Raw genomic sequence first — 20470 nt, forward strand, 5'->3', positions numbered from 1 at the left:
CACCCATGGCAGCACACGCTCAGGCCAGCAAAGTTGCTCGGGGGACCTGGCTGTTACGCCCACTCCGGAGCTGTGGCACAGAGGGGGAGAGCAGCACTGTGGGCGCTGCACTGCGAAGTCCAACTCTGAAGGTCACATACAGCAGGAACACTCAACGCAGAGTGGAAGCAGCAGCCCGGGGGCCGCTGCAAACTTGTAGGAGGCAGAGGAGGAGCACGGAGCCACTAGCCCCACATCGATGAAAACAGGCAAACAATAGCCTGAAGGGGACTGGCTCTGTGAGAAAGGCAAGTCAACAGGAGTATCACCAGTGAGCGAGGGCACCTTGGCTGCCATGGTGGGTAGCCCCTGGAGATTTGCACACTGCGCATGCCCAGCACAACATACCAGCATAAGGGGTCTGGCTGCAGCAAACGCCCAAGAGCGTGAGGTGAGAATGGCCCTGCGAGCCCAGCATAGCGTTAAGTGGGGGCTGGATGAACCCTTTCTGGAAGACCCAGCCTGAGGCATACACAACAAAACCACGGTTGAGTTAAGCCCTGTCCAGGCTGAGCAGACACACAATGGGCGAGCCCACCACAGAGATATAGGCACTGGGAGAGGGAAGCACCTGAGGCGCAAAGGTAGCCGTTGGACCGCAGACCCCAGAGTGGACCCCAGTGGCCGCTCCAGCACATGCAGTGATCTCCGGGTTGGCAGATGCTCCGCAGCCACCCAACACACGCTAGACCATTTTGAACAAGACAGGGGAGGAGCTTGCTCGGCAGCAAGGACAATAAATAGAGAGCTGTTAGAGGGTCATGCTGGCAATCGGGGGGTGGAGGAGTGGAGTGGAAAGCTGATGTAGGAAGGGCCAGAGACCGCACCGAGAAGGCAAAGAGACTGGCAAAGAGACTGGTGTGGAGAGCCGCAGGGAAGGGCAACTGCAAGAAGCTGACGGGACGCCTGGGCAGATATCCCCAGTGCTGACACTGAGTGCGACATGGCTGGGGAGCACCCATTGGAAAGAGACTGCAGTAGCGCTGGCAGCGAACCCACCCCTCGTGACTTCGTACACAGGCTGACTGAGCAAAAGGCATAACACCCATCCTGGACGCCTGGCACCCATTGAGGTAACAGGTACAAGCGTGGACTGCGCCCATGCTGGACATGCGCACAGGGCAGGTCTAAGCAGACTAAGATGGAGGCATTTACCCGCAAAGGGGAAGGAGGTGGTGAATCCCAACACGATAGCCCATCAGTGCAGCTGGAAGGTAAGACACACGAGAACCAAATTCTAAAGGCTATAGCCACACTCCAAACGACCCTAGAGAGGGGATAGACAAAGTCAGAATAGACGTGGGGCTCCTGAGACAACATGTCAGGGGACTAGCGGAGAGAGTACAGTCAGTGGACGTGCAAGCAGAGGAGAATAAGCAAGGAATGGTAGCAACTCAGTCGGAGGTCCGAGAACTGAAAATGAAGCTAGCTGCATTGAAGAGGAGGGCTGAGGATGCAGAAGTGCGAGCCCAGTGCAATTATTCGAATACTGGGCCTGCCAAAGGGGATGGGAAGGAAGAGACCCCAAGTCATACGTGGAGAACATGCTTCTACAGGAAGTCGGGGCAAGGAACCTGACGCAGGGCTTTACGGTGGAATGTGTCCCTCCTTCCTTGACCAGGAAACCCCCCCGGGGGCACCACCGAGACCCCTAATTGCAAAGCTTTTGAACTATAGAGACAGGAAGGCAATCCTGGCATTTTCAAGGCAAGGAGGGTTAATTGACAGGTGTTCGGCCAAGATAGCGGTGTAACCTGACTACAATATTAAAGTGCAGAAACAAAGAGCAGCCTTTGGCCTATGAAATATATGCTAATATTCCTAGCCAAACTAAAAGTGTTCCATAATGGCACTTCACACTTTTTTGACAGCACCAGCGGGGCACATGCGTGGGTGGACTCGATCGGAGTGCCTCTGCTACGTGGAAGACAAGAAGCGGCCCTCTGAAAAAAGACAGGAGGAAAAGGTGGACATAGCTTCAAGGAAGATTGAGGCAGGAATGTGAGACACTGACAAGAGGTGGGAGGAGACTGCTGCATGCTGTGAGGGACTGGGGAACAACAACCAAAGGTTAGCAGGGTGGCGAAGTAAGGGAGGAAAAATTGGGTGCCTCACATGACCTGCCGACCCTGAGAAGTCCCTGTCGGAGTGCAGCCACAAGCACTGCCTCGCTTCAGGTGGAACTGGTGGGAGAGTAGGGAGACACCGCTTAGTGCGAGAAGCGACTGAGCACGAACGGACTGTAAACAGTTGGATATTTGTTTGAGATGTTGGGAAGTTGGGGGGAGTTTTATGTTAAGTTGAATTGCATGTTGGGCCGCCCCACCCTAGGGAGGATCGGGACGGGTAGGAAAGAAATAATGTGACTCGCTGGATGGCGGGAGGGGGACAAGAAGTTTACCAGGGCGGGGGAGGGACAGGCGGGGGGTGGAACAGAGTGGAGGAGGAACTAGGGCGAGTGGGATGCCTACATGGGAATTTGCCTAGGTGGAAAAATGAATCGTATTAAGATTGCCTCCTAGAATGTAAGGGGGCTTAACAGCTACAATAAGAGGCACGGGGTGCATAGCTTTTTGACAAACAAAGAGTGCAAGTTGCACTTCTGCAGGAGACGCACTTAATGGCCACCCGGCATTCTGTGATTGAGAGGAAATACATACTCGGCGTATGCAAGGGGCACTCTTATATGGGTAGCGCCCACGATTCCCTTTAAGTAATTGGACTGTAAGTGTGATGACGAGGTAGGCTGATGGTGCAGCATGGGCTATTGGAACAGAGAGAAATTTGAATAATCAATATGTATGCGCCTAACAATGACACAGTCACCTTCTTCCGGTCACTGGGCCCACGGCTGGCACCTTGTAGAAGGGCTTTGTGGTTGTGGGGGGGACTTTAATTGCACCCTGAACCCAACGCTAGACAATTCAGATGGAAGAAGCAGGAGGAGGGCACAGGTCGCTAAAGTGCTGGTGGACATGATGTGGGAGCTGAAACTGCAGGAGGTTTGGAGACCTCCTGCAGTTGGAAGATGAGAGAGGTTACTCCTTTTATTAGATCCCACACGGAGTATACACAGGCATAGGGCCTCATTACGAGTATGGAGGTAGCCATGGTGCTATTAGAGCCACAGATGCCTCCATACCGGGCTCCAATACCGGGGTCTGTGAATGAGGAATTACCGGGACATTCCGACCTTGGAGGACCCGGTAATTCCTCATGCACAGATCCATTCCCCATTCTCATTTGAGCCCCCATAGGGCTCAATGGGAATGGGGATGGAGCTAATAACGTGCCCGTTATTAGCTCCTTGGTCCCCTCGCGGGACCCCGAAAGGACGTCTGGTTTTACCAGACGTATGTTCTGGGTCCCGCTGGGGGACCTCGTAATCAGGCAGACCGTAATGAACGGTGCCGGTCCCGTACCGGCACCGTTCATTACAGGACCGCCAGGGTCGTAATGAAGCCCATAGACTTTATGTTCATTGGTACTGAAGTGTTAGGGGAATTTGTGGTGGCGGAATACAAAGCTAGGGTCCTTTTGGACCATGCACCGCTGCTCGTGACAATGCAGAATATGACAATCAAAGCTCCCATCCCGATGTGGCGATTAAGTGTGGAGGCGCTACTGGATGAGCACTTCAGGGAACACCTGGGGGAAGATAGAGGAATTCTTTAAAATTAATATGGACAGTGTGAGCAGCACGCACACTCTGTGGGAATCATTTAAATTAGTGATGAGAGGGGAGGCCATAGGAAAGGGGGGAGGGATACGGAGGGAGCAACTGAGCACCATAGCCAGAGTTGAGAAGCAGATGGAAGTGGGGGTAAAGGGTGAAGGGCTACAGAGAGACAAGGGGGGAGTACACATTGAGTTGCGGCTGGAATGTATAGCTGCCTGGGAGAGGCTGGGCAAGCATGATTATAGTAAATATGTGGAAAGACTCCACAATGGAGGAGACAAATCAAGGGAAACTATTAGCTTGGTTATGCAGGGCGGAAGGGAGCAAGCAAATGATCAGTGCCATCAGAGGTGAATGCAGCATGGAATGGCGAGCCCAGGGGGAGATCAACATTGTTTTTAAAAGATTCTACCAGATTCTGTATGAGGCAGATGGGATGGACAGAGCAGTGGACATTGAGGAGGCATCGGAGAAAATAGATCTGCCCCGTTTGGGACAGGAGCAGGCAGAGATGTTGGATGCGCTGCTTACAGAAGAACTACGGGAGACCATAAGCTCATTACCCATGGCCAAAACACTGGGAGCGCACGGGTTCCCGGGCAGAATTGTACAGGGAATACGCAGCGGAACTCACGCCCCACCTCCTGCAAATGCTGGAGGAGGCCTATGATTGGGGTTTATTGCCAGCCAGCTTATGAGAGTCAGTGATAATACCTATATTGAAGCCAGGGAAACCCTGCTAGAATGTGGGTCGTACAGACCACTCTCGATGATAAATCAGGACGGTAAAATACTGGCGGCACTGTTGGCAGCCAGATTGAAAAGAGTGATTGGCATATTGGTGCACCCGTACCAAGCGGGCTACGTTCCCGGTAGGAGTACATCCTGGAACTTGCGTTGATTGCACCACGTCATGGAACAAACAAAGAGGGAGGATGTAGAGTATGTGGTTGCCTCCCTAGACGTGATAAAAGCATTTGACTCGGTTTGATGGGATTGGCTACATGGGGCACTACAGCACTTTGGAGTGGGCCTGCGCTTTGCACGATGGGTGCAGCTTTTATATACCCGACCATTGGTCAGAGTTAAGATAGGAAGGCATGTTTTAGAAGCATGGGAACTGGGAAAAGGCACCAAACAGGGGTTCCCGCTCTCGCCCATGCTGCTCATCTTGGCACTCGAGCTGCTGGCAGTCTATCTTAAAAGCGACTACCGGGAAGCGGGTATCCCAGTTGCGGAGGATATGCATGTGGTCTCACTTTATGTGGACGAAATCCTGCTATATGTACAGAATCCTGATGAGAACCTGCCGCATATATTGGCCGTGCTGGATAACTTTGCAAGGCTATCAGGAATTACCATTAGCAAAGAAAAATCGAGTTTGTTCCCACTGACAGGCTTGGCCAGGGTAGAGCTAAAGCACCTGCCGAACCTTGGGCTGTGATGGATGGTGGACATCTTCAGATACCTGGGGGTGAATATATACCTGGAACCAGAGAGGGAACATGAGGCAAATACGTTGAACGCGCTTCATGGGGTTGAGAAGTCAGTGGCTTTTTGGCAGAGACTCCCTCTGTCCGTAATGGGCCGGATGGCGCTTCTCAAAATGGTGGTGTTGCCGCTTTTATTGTACCACTTCGTAAACATTCCCTACAAGATACCTAGAGAGTTTTTCCACAAAATGGACTCCACAATGAGGGGGTTTGTTTGGTGTAGCAAGAGTGCAGAATGTCACTAGATGCGCTGCCCAGTGACTATAAAGGTGGCAGGGCACCACACTTCGAGGCGTACTGCCTGGCTGGGCAGCTTCAGTTGCCGAAGAGTGGCTGGACGGATGATGAATCACTAGACACAAGATTGCTGGGGGAGGGAGACAAGCTGTTGTATCTAAAGGAAGCGCTCTGGGTGGAGGGGGAGGACTTGTCATGATCTCTGCTTCCAAAAGATCAGGCCTTGCCCGACTCCCTTGGAAGCAGACCCATAACCCCGGTTCCGAGTGCCAGCCAGTCCCAATTGGGACCTTTTGGACCCTGTCCTGGCGCCAGCGGCACCAGGCTCATAAAGATGCCCAGTCCCAGCGCTGGAAGCTCCGGGCTCATAATGCTTGGGTGGACTTACCTGCAGCAGACCATGCTGCTTACTTACCTGCCAGTTGAACCCCTGATCCTCTTCTGTTTGGGACTACTTTTCCTGTTGGGTGGGGCAGGAGCCACTCCCTAGGTTCAGAACACTGGAACTCTTCTGGAAAGCAGGAACTCTTTTCTTACCTAGGCGTGGCTGTGGAAGGAGACACCTAAGCACTACAGGAGGCTATTTAAACCACACCCGATGGATGAATCTTGCTTTGCGTTATTATGCATTCTCTGCAGCAGAACGCTCATCGTGTCTTCTGCTTCTGATCCTGGGCCTATGGGAACAAAGGCTTACCATCCTGGAATCCAGTCTTCAGCAGCACCTGTAAAGACAAAGAAAGAACAGGTTAGCACTACGGTCTTCAGTGGCAGCGCATCGCTTACCTGGTCCATCGGCTGTCACCAACGCCTCGCGCTGCATTCCGGCATCTGAAAGACAAAGGCTTACCTACTCTTCGCATGCTCCGGAGGTCTTCGCACTGTATTCCGGCATCTGAAAGACAAAAGCTTATCAGCTCTTCGCACGCTCCGGAGGCCTTCGGCGCTGCATCCCGCATCTGAAAGACAAAAGAAGGTGCGTTTAAAGACATTGGGCAACTTTATTACTCACGTGCCATTACTCCTTCCCACGCCGAATCCAGCGGGTATTCCAGCACCCTTCAGCTTCTCTAAAGCTCCCAACTTGTACCTGCAAGTTAAAAGGGACAGTTAGTGCGCATCGTGAAGCAGGCTACAAGCGCTTACTTACATGTTTCAGGGCGCTTCTATTCCTCACGCGGGTTCGATCCTCAACTCTCATCAGCCCACCATCCGCCATCGCCGGAACCCTGCAAAACAAGAGATATCATTACAAAAGACTTTTAAGACATTTGAAGTGCCCAGAACTTACCGTTCGTGCAGTTAACGACGGACAGCAGTCCTCTGAGGTCAAGAGGCCTGCACCCTTATCCAGTGAAGAAACTGGTTACGGCACCCTGCCCCGAGGCAGATGGAGAGCTCGGCGTTCACTTACCTAAGGTGAGGGTGTTAACCTTTGGGGTTCTACAGGAGAAGAGAAAGGGAAGAGGAGAGAGGCACCCAATAACCCCAGTTCATTAATCCCATATTTTCTATCTGCAGACATCTTACTCTTCGAGTCAGACATACAGTGCACAGCGGTCCAGCCCAAAGAGCCAACCGTGTGTTACACATCACCTTTGAAGATACGGCATTCACCCAGTCAAGACCGGCGCCTCTGCGGAAATCAGGTGAGCGTTACAGGACTGGATGAGGTACCTGGGTTGGTGAAGCTTGGGCGGGCACTGTGGCAAAGAATGTGGAAGATGATGGGTCAACAGAACCCGTATTCTGACAACATACCCTTAGCGGCGATCAAAGGTGTGTTGCAGGAGGAGGTACACACCATCAGACAACACCGGGAACCACATGGGATAATTATTTTGGGGGACCTGACTCAAGAAGGTGTGCTGAGGAGCCTGCCCGACCTGGTAGAGCAGTATGGTATCTCGGAATGGCAGTTTCTCACATATCATAGGGTGACCAAGTTGGTAAGGCCTAGGTGGCCAGCAGTAAGGATGGGAATTACTGGGGATGACATGCTAGACCTGGAGGAAGGAGGGCACATCATCTCCAGGCTCTACGAACTGATGATAGAAACATTGAGCAAATCAGGACTCCCGGCAAGGGTCAAATGCGAAGGGGATGTTGGACACGCCTTTACTGACGGGGAATGGGCTAGAATACTGTTGTACACCAGGAAAGTGTTGAGAAATGCCAGGCATAAGTTGACACAGCTGCAAGTTACACATAGAGCATATATGACACTGTATGCTATTTCATTATTTCAGAGAGTGGGGCAGCAGAAATGCCTGAGGTGCGCAAATGATAAAGCGGACATACTGCATATGTTCTGGTCGTACCCAGTAGTGGTGGGATTCTGGCAGGGCTTTGCAGATAAAGTCCAGATAGCGGGGATAGACATGCATGAGTGGTCTCCGAAAGCATGCTTATTAGGGCTGTTTAAACAGAAGCGCTCTGAGACAGCTAGTGCAAGAATGAAAGATCTAATTTACATCCTGGCCAAACGCTGGATCGCCATGGCATGGAAATCGACTGCGGGCCCCCAGGGGGAGGTATGGTGGGAAGACCAGAAAAATTAGTGACAGCAGAGACAGTGGCGTGGTACAGGGCGGCTCGCAGAGGGCAGAACAAAGCTAGTGATGACATTGCTGGGTGGAATGCTCTGGTCCTACAGATGTTTGCATGATCAGACGACCTTCCCCTGGGAAGCTCAGATTGTGGCAGACTGAGCATACAGAAAAAACCAACATGGGTAAATACACTTGCACACCAAGATAAATGTAGTTTAGTGAAAGGTAAACAAAGAATATTGAACAATCTGTTTAGGTAGTTTAAGGTGCGGGGGAGAAATACACAGCCTTGGTATCTAGGCTGGATACATACAAGAAACAGAAGAGGAATCCAGTAAGGATAGCTACGTTCCCTGCACACTTTCTAAGAGGCCAGATGGCCTAATGGAGATAAAGATCCGAAGATTACATAACTAGTTATGAACACTTAAGAGTTTCTTGTCCAGACAATTTAAATGAAGAATTCAATAATCAGTTCATATTTATAAGAAACAAATTTTGCTTTTTATTTGTATCTTAGTAGGCCCAACGCATTTCGAGTACGGAAGACTCTTCATCAGGGGCAGCATGTTCATCAAATAATTTCTAGAGATGGGAAAATTACATATAACAATATATTAATGTTTGTGTAAAGTAACATTTTGTTAATCACATTCAAAAAAGTCATATCCATTACGACAGTGCTTCTGCTGTATTTTTAACAACACATCCTATCATATATGGACATCAGTGCCCCAATTGTAACTCATCCTCACCGTAGAGGGTACTGCTGTGGAACTTATTTCACTGTGTGAGTGTTGGTAGTCAAACACGAATTTGACATTTAAATGTATCCATAATGCCAAGAAAGAGGCTATAAAGAAATATAGGTAATCCCCATGCTTACAATGTGTGATATGTTCAAATTTTTTTTTACCATAGTTGTAAAGAAGGAGTTAATAAAGTCAGTGCACAAGTTGAAAATATATGTGCACGTTAGAGAAGCGTGAGAGGCAAGTAGACATCTTACCAAAAAGATGCTTGGTAAAAGGGACTGAAGGGTCAGTCCGTTGAGGGCTGTCAGGGGACTCTGGATGACTAGGTCTCTTAACTGGTAGGGGAAGCAGAACTTCCTTCCAATCTAAAAAAGGATGATATTAGGTTCAAGTATCTTACACACACAGTGTGCTAAAAGCTTCAGGGTTGAAGCCCGGTAGCGTTGGCATGAAGGGAATACTTACTGAGTCTGAAGCCGGCAAGTCGGGAGGCGTCCAGATGCGGCGGGTAACTGCGGCTGAATGAGCCTCCCTAGTCATGGCTTTGTATTTATGCTGACGACAGCTATGACGTCACTCGCGCATGCGTCAGCGGCGCCATGCGCAAGCATGACGTCGCTCGCGCATGCGCGAATGAACGTCAACACAAATGTAAGTGCCGCAAAATTATAATGCGGGGAATACCCTTATTCAATAACATGGAGAGAATATATGGAATATGATATTGAAAAAAGGGGTGCAATAAGTAATAATAGGATTTAGATGTACCCCTATTAGGGCAACAAATAGCTCAATAAAGGTCAGCCCTGCCGGGTGATAGACAGGGTATGAAATATGGTGTGGATGATCTTACTATGATATGTGGTTGTGTGTGATGTCACTAGTAAAAGATGTCAACAGTATTATGATCCGAAATCATTATTTCAAAAATTATCATCATGTTCTCAGTCCCAAAACATTATTTTCAGCTGTTGTCAAAAAAGACATGTCTGATTACTGACCTGACTGAAGATGCGGGTGTACATTCTAATGCCAACTAGTGGCCAACGTGGACACAGAATTGCAAGTAAAAAAAAAACCACAGATAAGGCTCAGACATATTCAAATGCTAAATTTGGACAAATTAAGATCAACAATTATTTTTTTTTTAAATAAAATCCCAGATTAAGTCCTGGGTTTACATTGTAGTGCCATAAAGTGACAAGCATAAGTTTTATATACATCAAAATTTGCAGAAATACATTAATGCATTATCATGCTAAAGGTGTAGGTAGTGTAGAGACAATCGATGTAGGTGGTTTGACCTTAAGGATACCTGAGTAAATGTATGGTTTAGAAAAATGGCCCTACGTAGTAATCCTCATTAATCCCAAGGGGAGTCATAGCGTCCACTTTATTTATCCCAAAAAGTTCTCTTTGTGCCAGAAGGTTTGGAAGATTCCCACCTCTGCTAAGTGGTCGTAATACTTCCAGTACCACAAATCGCATTTGTGAAACATTGTGTTTTTTGTCTCGAAAGTGTACGTAAACTGGGGATTTGCAGTTTTTTGTCCTGATACAGGATTTATGCTCTGTCCACCTGTCTATAACTTTCCTATTCGTTTTGCCAACATAGTATATGCCACATTGGCAACGTATGGCATAAATTGCATTTTTCGTGTCACATGTTGCACAATTTTTTAGCAGGATTTTTTTGCCATTATAAGGATGTCTAATGTGATCTCCTTTTATCACGTTGTTGCAATGTTGGCAGTGTAAACATGCAAACGTGCCTGGTTTTTGTTTGCTGAGGGTTGTCTGGGGTGATGGTTTTGGTTTTTCTGCCTTAATCAGTTGATCTCTCAAGTTCTTTCCTCTTTTGTAAGCCATCATTGGTGGATCCGGAAATAGCTGATTGAGCGTGCTGTCAGATTTGATTAGGTCCCAATTTTTGTATATTATTCTTTTGATCTGGAAACTTTGGCTTGAATATCTTAATGTATGAATTAATCCCTTCTCGTTTTTCTTAGGGTTGCCTTCCAGTAGTGTGTTTCTTTCTTGGGTTTCTGTGTGTGCTATCGCTCTGTCTACCACTTCAGATGGAAAACCTCTATCGAGGAACCTTTTCTTCATTGTGTTGTATTCTCCTTGAAGTGTGTCTGTTTCTGAAGTAATTCTCTTCAGCCGTAATAGCTGACTATATGGTAAATTGTCCTTCAGATGTTTGAGGTGGTGACTGGTGTGATGGAGACAACTATTAACATCTGTAGGTTTTCTGTAAATTTTTGTTTTCAAGGTGGTACCTGTTAATTCCACTGTGACATCCAAGAAATTCACATGTGGCTTGCCAATTTCAATAGTAAATCTTATTGTGGATTACATGTATTGAGAAAGTTCCAAAAACTGAGTAGTTCTGTTTCAGTACCCCTCCATATCTCAAAAATGTCATCAATGTATCTCTGCCAGCATTTAATCTTGTTCTTCCAAAGTGGATTATCCAATATGAGATGTTTTTCAAAATGATACATGAAGATGTTCGCGTAGGATGGGGCCACAGAGGACCCCATGGACGTTCCAGCAATTTGTAAGTAGAATTGTCCGTTATGTCTAAAATTGTTATTGCAAAGTATGATGTTGGGTAACTGGAGTGCAAAGATCTTGTGAATATTGACTTGTCTATTTGTTAATAGAAACCATTCTAGAGCCTCAATGCCTTCAGAGTGTGGGATGGAAGTGTATAAGCTGTTAACATCCATGGTAAACAGTATCAAGTTGTCCTCTGTAAACTGAAGTGTTTGTAATATTTTTAAAAAGTGTGTCGTATCTTTGAGATAAGTTGTTGACGCTTGAACCAATGGTTGAAGTGCTGTATCGGTAGCAAGAGGTTGAAATATGTTTTCCGTTCCAGCAACAATGGGACAAAATGGTGGATCCTGAAGATTTTTGTGTATTTTAGGCAAGCCATAGAAAATCAGAGTTATTGGGTATTTCTGACTCAAAAAATCTGCTGTTTTTTCTGATATCCAGTCCATTGTTAGCGCTTTATCCACAGTGGTTTTGATGATGTTGGTAATCCCAAGGATTGGGTCACTATCTAGTGGTATGTAAGTCAGAGTATCTTTCAAGAGTTTGGAACATCCTAGATCATAGAGAGTGGTGTCCATTAACACCATGGCACCACCTTTACCTGCTTGTTTTAAGGTTAGACTACTGTCTTCGGCCAGTTGTTTGATAAGTTTCAGTTGGTGGTTGCGAATATTCTGTTTTTGAGGTGGAGAAAATTTCAGTCTTTTAAGTTCTTTGGTAGTTTTTTGTTTAAATAAATTGATCAACGGATGATTAACCTGGGGGTAGAAGTTGCTTTTGTTTTTCATTTCTAGGTATCTTGATTTGGTCTTGGGTTGCATGTTGTCCTCTATATTATTAAAGAATACCTTAAGTTCCATCTTCCTTATGATGTTTAAAAATATTTATTTCTTCTTCAAAAAAAGAGGTGGAATTGGTTGGTATGAATGAAATACCCAGATTAAGTGTATCCATTTGTGCAAAGGTAAGAGGTTTAGAGGAGATGTTAATCACGAGGTTGTCCTTCATTTCTTTTTAAGGCGTGGTTTTCTTTTGTCCTCTTCTGGCTTTCCATTTCCTAAAAAAGGAATTTGTGGTGTAGCAGCTGTAGGTCTGCCGGTTGTTGCTTCAGGTAAATCAGGTGTTGCAATCCTGCTTCTGTTAGAAGTCGATCCAGTGCTTGGTATATCTTCAAGTTCACCACTGGTTACTTCACTACTTTCTGTGTGGTTTTCTGCTCCTGTTGGTTGTCTGAGGGGTATTCTTGGTGTAGGTCGACTCTTTGCATAAAACTCCTGCCAGGAATAGACAATGTCTCAAGCGTAATCCAAAGTATCTCTGTGGAATTTCCTAATCTTGCGCTGTTCTATGTCCTGTTTATAGGATTCTAGTTTTCTGTTAGTATCTTCTAGAATCTGTGTAAGTTCTGTGTCTGTCTTGAGTTTGGAAAGTTGAATTGATATTTCTTCAATTTCTTGACGTAACGACGTGACTGATTTTGAAAGCTCTTCGATGGTGAGAAGACTGAGCATACAGGCCAGCGGGAATGAACGGGGGTGGAAAATGGATGGGGGCAGGTATATAGACGGTGGGCGGGTGGGCGTAAGGGGGAAGTTGAACATTTCTTTTTTTTTTCCTCTGTTGGTGAGAGGCAGGGAATGCAGAGCATGAGACAGCTCAGGGGAAGGGTTTGCACCAGGAATTATATAGCAGGTGTGATTACCTGCAGTGTATTGATTATTAGAACAGATGGGAAGTGATCCTGTGATGCCAGGATCCAATGCCAGAAATATTAGTAAACTCCAAGTTGTGCAAAACAATGCAATCAGAGCAGCTCTCAATACACCCAAGCATGAACATATCTCATCAACCAGACGCCACATCCACTGGCTCCAAGTACGCGACAGAATCAAATTCAAAGTCCTCTTGCTTACTCACAAATGCTCTCCAAGAATGCCCCAGTATACCTCAGCAACCAAATTGCAGAAAACCCAATCTAACAGACCTACCCGGGCCTCCTTCACCAGCCTAATCTCTACACCGAGATATAGGAGGACGAAAGCTGGTGGTTCCAGCTTCCCAGGGATTGCGGCCAAACTTTGGAACACCCTGAAATCAACACTCACGGCAGACTCATCCTTGTGGTCATTCCGTAAAAGCCTTAAAACTCTGTTGTTCAATCAAGATTGCCACTAATTTGCCAATGAGCCAGGTGTAGGAGTCCATGTGTAGCATAGTACCCCACATGCAGAAACAAGCAACTCCTGTAAGTCAACTTAGGAACCGTAAATCTGTGTAAATTGTGTAAATTCGATAAATAATGTATGATACTATACGTTACTCCATGATATGAATATTAGATTAGACTATAGCCCCCATGTATGTACTGTGCCATATGTCAATGATGAATAAGCTGTATTACATGCCTGTAAGCAATTTCTTAAGATCAAGCGCCTAGATGCCTCTGGGTTTTGTGTGCTATATAAATGTTCAAATAAATAAATAAAATAAATAAATATGTATGTGTGACAACCTTTCTCCTTTCCAGTCTGAGCAGTCTGTTGTTGGTTGTATCATAAAAATGTCAATACAGTTTTTTTTTTAAATAGAACCTAGTATTGTAACTTTTGCCCCATTACCAACATTCCTTTTTTGCTGAAAATTGTACATGGAACGGCACACTTGCAGTTTCAGAATTCTGTTGAAAAATCTAACCTCTTGGGCTCCTTACAGTCAGTTTTGCGTGCCAAGCATGTTACTCACACTGCCATGCTCGGCCTTAGAGCCAACTTGACCAATATTGTGGCTTTAGGACGGATAGCCTTACTGATGCTGCTCAATCTCTCTGCGGCTTTTGCTCTTGTTGATCACGCCTTGCTCCTTGAGAGAATAGACAAAATGGCTAAATGCTCTAAACCTGCACTATCATGGCTAGCCTCTTTTTGGGTCCTAGAATTGCAACAGTGGCTTCTGGAGGATTTAAATCTCCATCGGCGGTACTCTTCTGTGGTGTTCCTCAGGGAGCCTGCCTTTCTCTGACTCTTTTCAATTTATATACCGTCCTCTCTTCAACCTCCTTAAATATACCAATTATGCCGATGATACCCAGCTGGTCTTGGAGATGACAGGTGACTACGAAAGGGACTCACAAACTATCAATCAATCTTATGATACCATCCAAAGATGGATGAATGCTAACTCTCTTGCCTTAAAATGTAATAAAACGTAGCTCATGATAGTGGGCTCTAGTCAGCGTTTGTCTAAACCTGATGCCAAATATGCTAATTTCACTATAGCAGATTGTGTAATTAAAACTAGCCCCTGGGTGAAAACACTTGCCGTCTTTCTTGACGCCAACTTCAGTATGAAAAAGCATGTATTGCACATTAAGGGTACATGTGCTACCAAGCTAACAGACAAATTAAGACATATTTGTCTAATGCTAATGTTGCTGCAATCGCTACTGCACTTGTTAACTCAGAAAATGACTACTGCAACATTCTTCTTGTTGACACCTTGTGACAAGGTGCTGGGTTTTTCGTGCTTCTACAAATGTTCTGTACATTGGGGAAGCCCTATTAAAGCATGGATATAGATGCAGGAAGTAATACCTGTATGGACTTTCCTCTAATGAGATCTGTATTTTTGGTATCCTAGGAAACCAGGGCTGACGAGGAGGAGGTCGAGCTCAACGGTTTCAGCTGGGCTTACTGAGGTGAACAGCTGACAACGTGTGAAGTGGATTGAAATGTTAAGTCTACGCCGTTGCGCAGACTATGATACTAATTTGTCTAGTTGAAGGGTTAACGACGATCGTGGTTGCCGTGTGAGCAGCAGGAAAGGCAGTGCCGTTGCGCTCACTGTGTGTGTAGCAGGAAAAGTAGCGCCGTTGCGCTGTGCCAGTGAAAGGGGAACGATCGTTGTCAGTATCCCGAAGAAGAAGGAGGAGCGCCGTTGCGCAGTGGCGACGGAAAGAGGCAGAACCGAAGTCTCTGGTGAGGTTGGAAGCGAAGAGGAATCGGATACTACGCCGCACCAGAAACTGTAAAGTATTCATGAGACGAGTGAAGGATGTGGAGGCGTGTCATCTGAGTCACGTTAATGGAGAGGGGGAAAGTAGTTTGTATGAAGCTGATCCGTTGCTGATCAAACGAATGATCGAGAGTGTCTGAAGAGCAGCTGGAGTGAAGGCTGTGTTAGAAAACGGCCTCCCAGAAACAAGTGAAGGGAAGAGAGCTAACAAAAGAGAGAAGGAGAAGTTTCAAGGAAAAGGTTCTTGTAGAGAGCAGGGCAGGAAAACGGCAGAGCTTGAAAGTAGATAAAAACAAGTCGCCTCCAAGACCTTATGCTTCAGATCCCTTGCTGAAGCACTGCTGTGATATTTAAAACACAAGCGTGTACAAGAAGTATATAAACAAAGAGAGAGAGATTTTTTTTTTCTGACAAGTTGTTTCAAGACAAGAAAAGGGGAAATACAGAGATTAGTAGTAGACAACAGGAAAGAAGAAGAACCAGTGTTGAAGATACTTGGAAGAGAATAAAGAGAGAAACATAGACAGTAAAGGAGAAAGAACAATATAAAAAGTTTTAAGACCACAAAGAATTTACCTGTTTTGTCTGCAGTCATTAAACCTTCCATGAAGTTTCCAAGGCGATGAGAAGACGTATCCTTTTCAGTATATCTAGAGATAAAAGATGAAAGATGGTTAATAAATGAATTGGGCTCTCTTTTAGTCCATACAAACTACTCATTGGCTAAGACTCCTTTGTCCTTCAAGTTCATTTAGCTGAATTATCACATTTTGGTGTCAGAAGTGGGATACTGAGAACGCCATGCAGGACCTTATTAAGACCCTAAGCAAAGGTCAACAGCTATTGCAACAAGCCTTGCAAATGCAGACCCAACAAGCTCAGGCCGACAGATTAGCGTTTCAGCAAGCCTTACAGAAGCAGCAGGCTCAATTACTCGAAATGACGAACGTATTGCAGAAGTATTCGACTGGTGAGGATCCAGGACACTTTTTCGTGAATTTTGAAAGAGTAGCTCGTAATGCCCAGTGGCCCGCCGAGAGATGGTGTCATTACATCGCACCATTAATGAACGGTGAAATGCAATGTGCATACCAGGCTGCAAACCCTGCGGGGACACCAACTATGGGGACATGAAGAAGGTCGTGTTGGAGCGAATGGGACACGACGAGGAAACGTATCGAGTCAAGTTTAGAGAAGTCAAACTGAAGGGGGAAGAAACCCCAAGACATCTGTTTTACAGAATAAAAGAGTTGGCGGAGAAATGGTTACAGCCTAGTATGTCCTCTCCTGCAGAGATAACTGAAAAAGTTGTCTTGGAACAGTTCATTGAAGCTCTACCTGGTCCGGTACCGAGATGGGTCAAACAACATCCCAGGTTCTCATTAAGCAAGGCTGTAGAGCTAGCGTCAGCATATCAAAAAGCTGGACAAGGCAAGGTGTTGACCTATATGACGACCTATAAACCTCCCTTTTTGATGAATAAGTCGATGGCACAGCCAAGATGGCCACACTCAATGCTACGAAAACCAGAAAGAGAAAATATACGTTCCAGACCCAACAGTGAGGGTCCTATACATTATCGTCAAGCTCCTCCTGCACCGAGGGGTCCACAATGTTTTGACTGTGGAGACTGGGAACATCTCGCGAGATTTTGTCTGAAGAAACCAAAAGCTGAACCAATGGATGTGGGGGTTTTTGAATCCCTAAAGAAAAGTGAGACCTCGGAACAGATATCTGGGAGGCAGTCACAATACCTGTATACGTGCGAGGCAGAGGTGGATGGAAAACCCACCACCGCATTAATCGACTCAGGAAGCCTACAGACAGCGGTGACATCCGAGCTGGTAGGTGAAGATTATCATTCTTCAGGGAATATTCCTATCCGATGTGTCCATGGGGATGTAAAGGTTTATCCCTCTAAGGAAATACAAATTAAGTTGGTCGGGGAGACAATGGGGGTGACAGCAGCGGCATTACCCCGTTTACCTAAACCACTGCTAGTTGGGTCGGACATACCGAATTTCTCTAAATTAGTTCATAAAATTGAGAAGAGCTGGTTAGAAACGGCCCTTTTCCATAGAGAAGAAATACCTAGCCCATCTCCGAAGACACAGAAAAGTAGGAAGTTCAAGCGGTTACTGAAGAAAGATTGTAGAGCTAAAAACTTTTTTCCCATAACAGTCGATTGGAGGCTAGAGGAAGACGGAAACAGCTTTAGGACTGCGCAAGAGCTAGATCCCTTGCTGCAATATGCCAGAGATCGTGCCCTAGAAGAGCCAACAGGACAGAGACCACGGTTCATAAAGGAGAATGGATTGTTCTACCGATTAAGCAAGTCCAGAAGTGGAGAAGACCTGAAACAGTTACTAATACCCAAGAAATACTATAAGACTGTACTAGAAGTGGCTCACCTTCAAGTTGGTGAAGGACACCTAGGAACGGAGAAGACAACTAAAAAAATTCTGGATAGGTTCTATTAGCCAGGAGTGTACCAGCAGGTGGGGCTAGGTTCTGTCAATCATGTAAGGACTGTCAGCTGAAAAACCGAGCCAATGTGAGAAATGCGCCCCTTCAGCCTATGCCACTAGTCTTGGAACCATTTAGTAGAATAGGAATCAATATGGTGGGGCCTTTGGAACCAACCAGGAGGGGTCACAAATACATTCTTGTGGTGGTGGACTATGTCACCAGATACCCCGAGGCGTTTCCCTTAAAAGCAACAAATACCCAACAGATGTGTGACGCACTAATACCTTTTATTGGTCGAGTTGGGATACCCATGGAAATTGTCACCGATCGTGGGTCAAATTTCATGTCCAGTGTACTCCAAGAAGTCTGTGAAATGCTAAAAATAGAACATCTGAAAACAGCTGAATACAACCCACAGACTGATGGATTAGTGGAACGTTACAATCAAACCATCAAACAAATGCTGAAAAAAACAACCTCCCCAGAGAATAAAGACTTGGATAGAGTTTTACTGTGGATTTTAATGACGCTAAGGAACATTCCTCAGTCAACGACAGGGTTTTCACCCTTTGAGTTACTGTTCGGAAGACCCATTCGTACTCTGTTGGACATATTAAAAGAAAGTTGGGAGGAGCAACCAGATCGGTAAGTAACATTGACAGAGTTTGCCTCTCACTTGCAAGAAAGGGTTGAAAAACTACAAAGTATTGCCATGGAAAATCTCCTTCAGGCTCAAATAAAACAAGAGAGATACTACAATCAGAAAACACAGTTACGTACTTTCAAGAAAGGAGAACAAGTGCTAGTATTAGTACCTATTTCAGAAAACAAAATGTTGGCTACCTGGAAAGGTCCTTATCAGATTCAAGAAGTGTTAGGACCATTAATTTACAGAGTGAAACAGACGAGCAGTAAGATTTCTTATCAAACATATTATGTCAATTTACTTCCAGTACAAACGATGGCCATCATATCTCTGGATGTAACGTCAGAAGAACATTTTCCGCAATTAAAAGAGAAAACAGGTTTAGAAGGTTTAAACATCAACTCAGACTTAACGCCTGTCCAAAGGAAGGAGTTGCCTAGCTTATTACAAAGGTTTTCGCACATATTTTCCTCCTTACCAGGGAAGACTAATTTAACTGATCATCGTATAGTCACCAAACCTGAGGCCATAGTGAGACTGAGACCTTATCGGATACCGGAGTCAAAGATCAAGGTTATTTAACCAAGAGGTGCAGGAAATGCTATATCTAAGAATCATTGAGCCGTCCCACAGTAACTGGTGTTCCCCTGTAGTCTTGGTGCTGAAGCCTGATGGGAGCGTGAGGTTCTGCATGGACTTCCGGAAGTTGAATGAAATTTCTAAATTCGATGCGTACCCAATGCCTAGAATAGAAGATCTATTAAATAATCTAGGAAAGGCGAGATTCCATCCATTTTAACTTCTTCCTACCAGATTTAGTGAGGAGAGCAGGATAGTCAGAGAGCTGGTTGGAATAAGTCTTCCTGTCAGAACGAACGGATGGAGTGGATGGAGCAGATGGAGCAGATGAATCAGATAGAACAGAGTAGACGTACTGGCTGGAGTGGATGGAACGGAGTGCTAGTTGGAGTGGAGGAAATGTCCGGAACCAATGGAACCGACAGAGCAAATGGAACAGATGAACTAGCAAATGGAACGGAGTAGACCTACTAGTTGGAATGAATGGAACGGATGGTATTGATGGAACAAAAGGAATAGATGGGACAAATGGAATCCGGAACAAATGGAGCAGAAGGGAACGAAAAAAAAATGGAAGAAGCGGATAGAACGGATGAAGTGACAGAACGAATGAAATAGATGGTAGGGATAAAATGGATGGAATGGATGCAGTGGATAGAACAGATGCAGCAGATAAAATGGATAGAATGGATGAAACACTTAGAGTGGTTGGAACGGTTGGAGTGGCTGGAACGGATGGAGTGGATGGAACGGATGGAGTAGATGGAACAGATGGAGTGGATGGAACAGATGGAGTGGATGGAACGGATGGAGTGGATGGAAGAGATGGTGTGGGTGGAACGGATGGAGTGGATGGAATGGATGGTGTGGATGGAACGGATGGAGTGGATGGAATAGATGGTGTGGATGGAACAGATAGAGTGTGGATTAAGTGAGTGGAACACACAGAGCGGATCGAATGAATAGGAAGGATGGAATGGATAGAACACACTAAACAGATGGGAAGGATGAAATGGATCAATGGATTGGATGGAATAGTTTATGCGGATGAAGGATTGAGTGATGGAATGGATGGAAAGACTAGTAAATTAAATGATGAACCAGACGAAATGTATCAACAGACTAAGTGGAATGAATGGACAGAGTGAATAAAACGGATAGAATAGATGATACAGATGGAGTACTCGATTGCAAGTGCCTTACTGATAACCACCATATCACACAACCACGCTTACTCTCTCCTATACACCACCACTCAACTAGAACAGAGCGATACTATGACACATTCGGTATTTCTGTTCTCATACACACCGCTAGCCTAAGCATCTCCTCAGGCCTAACACAGCCAGAAATCAGTCTGGGTATCAACCCACCAGAATGAACACATATTCCTGGCCTCCTTCGACTCCTCTAAGGTTATCATTCATGTTTACGTCAATGGTACC

The sequence above is a fragment of the Ambystoma mexicanum genome, chromosome 1p, assembly GCF_040938575.1.
Source record: "Ambystoma mexicanum isolate Mex_15411 chromosome 1p, UKY_AmexF1_1, whole genome shotgun sequence".
NCBI lineage: Eukaryota > Metazoa > Chordata > Amphibia > Caudata > Ambystomatidae > Ambystoma > Ambystoma mexicanum.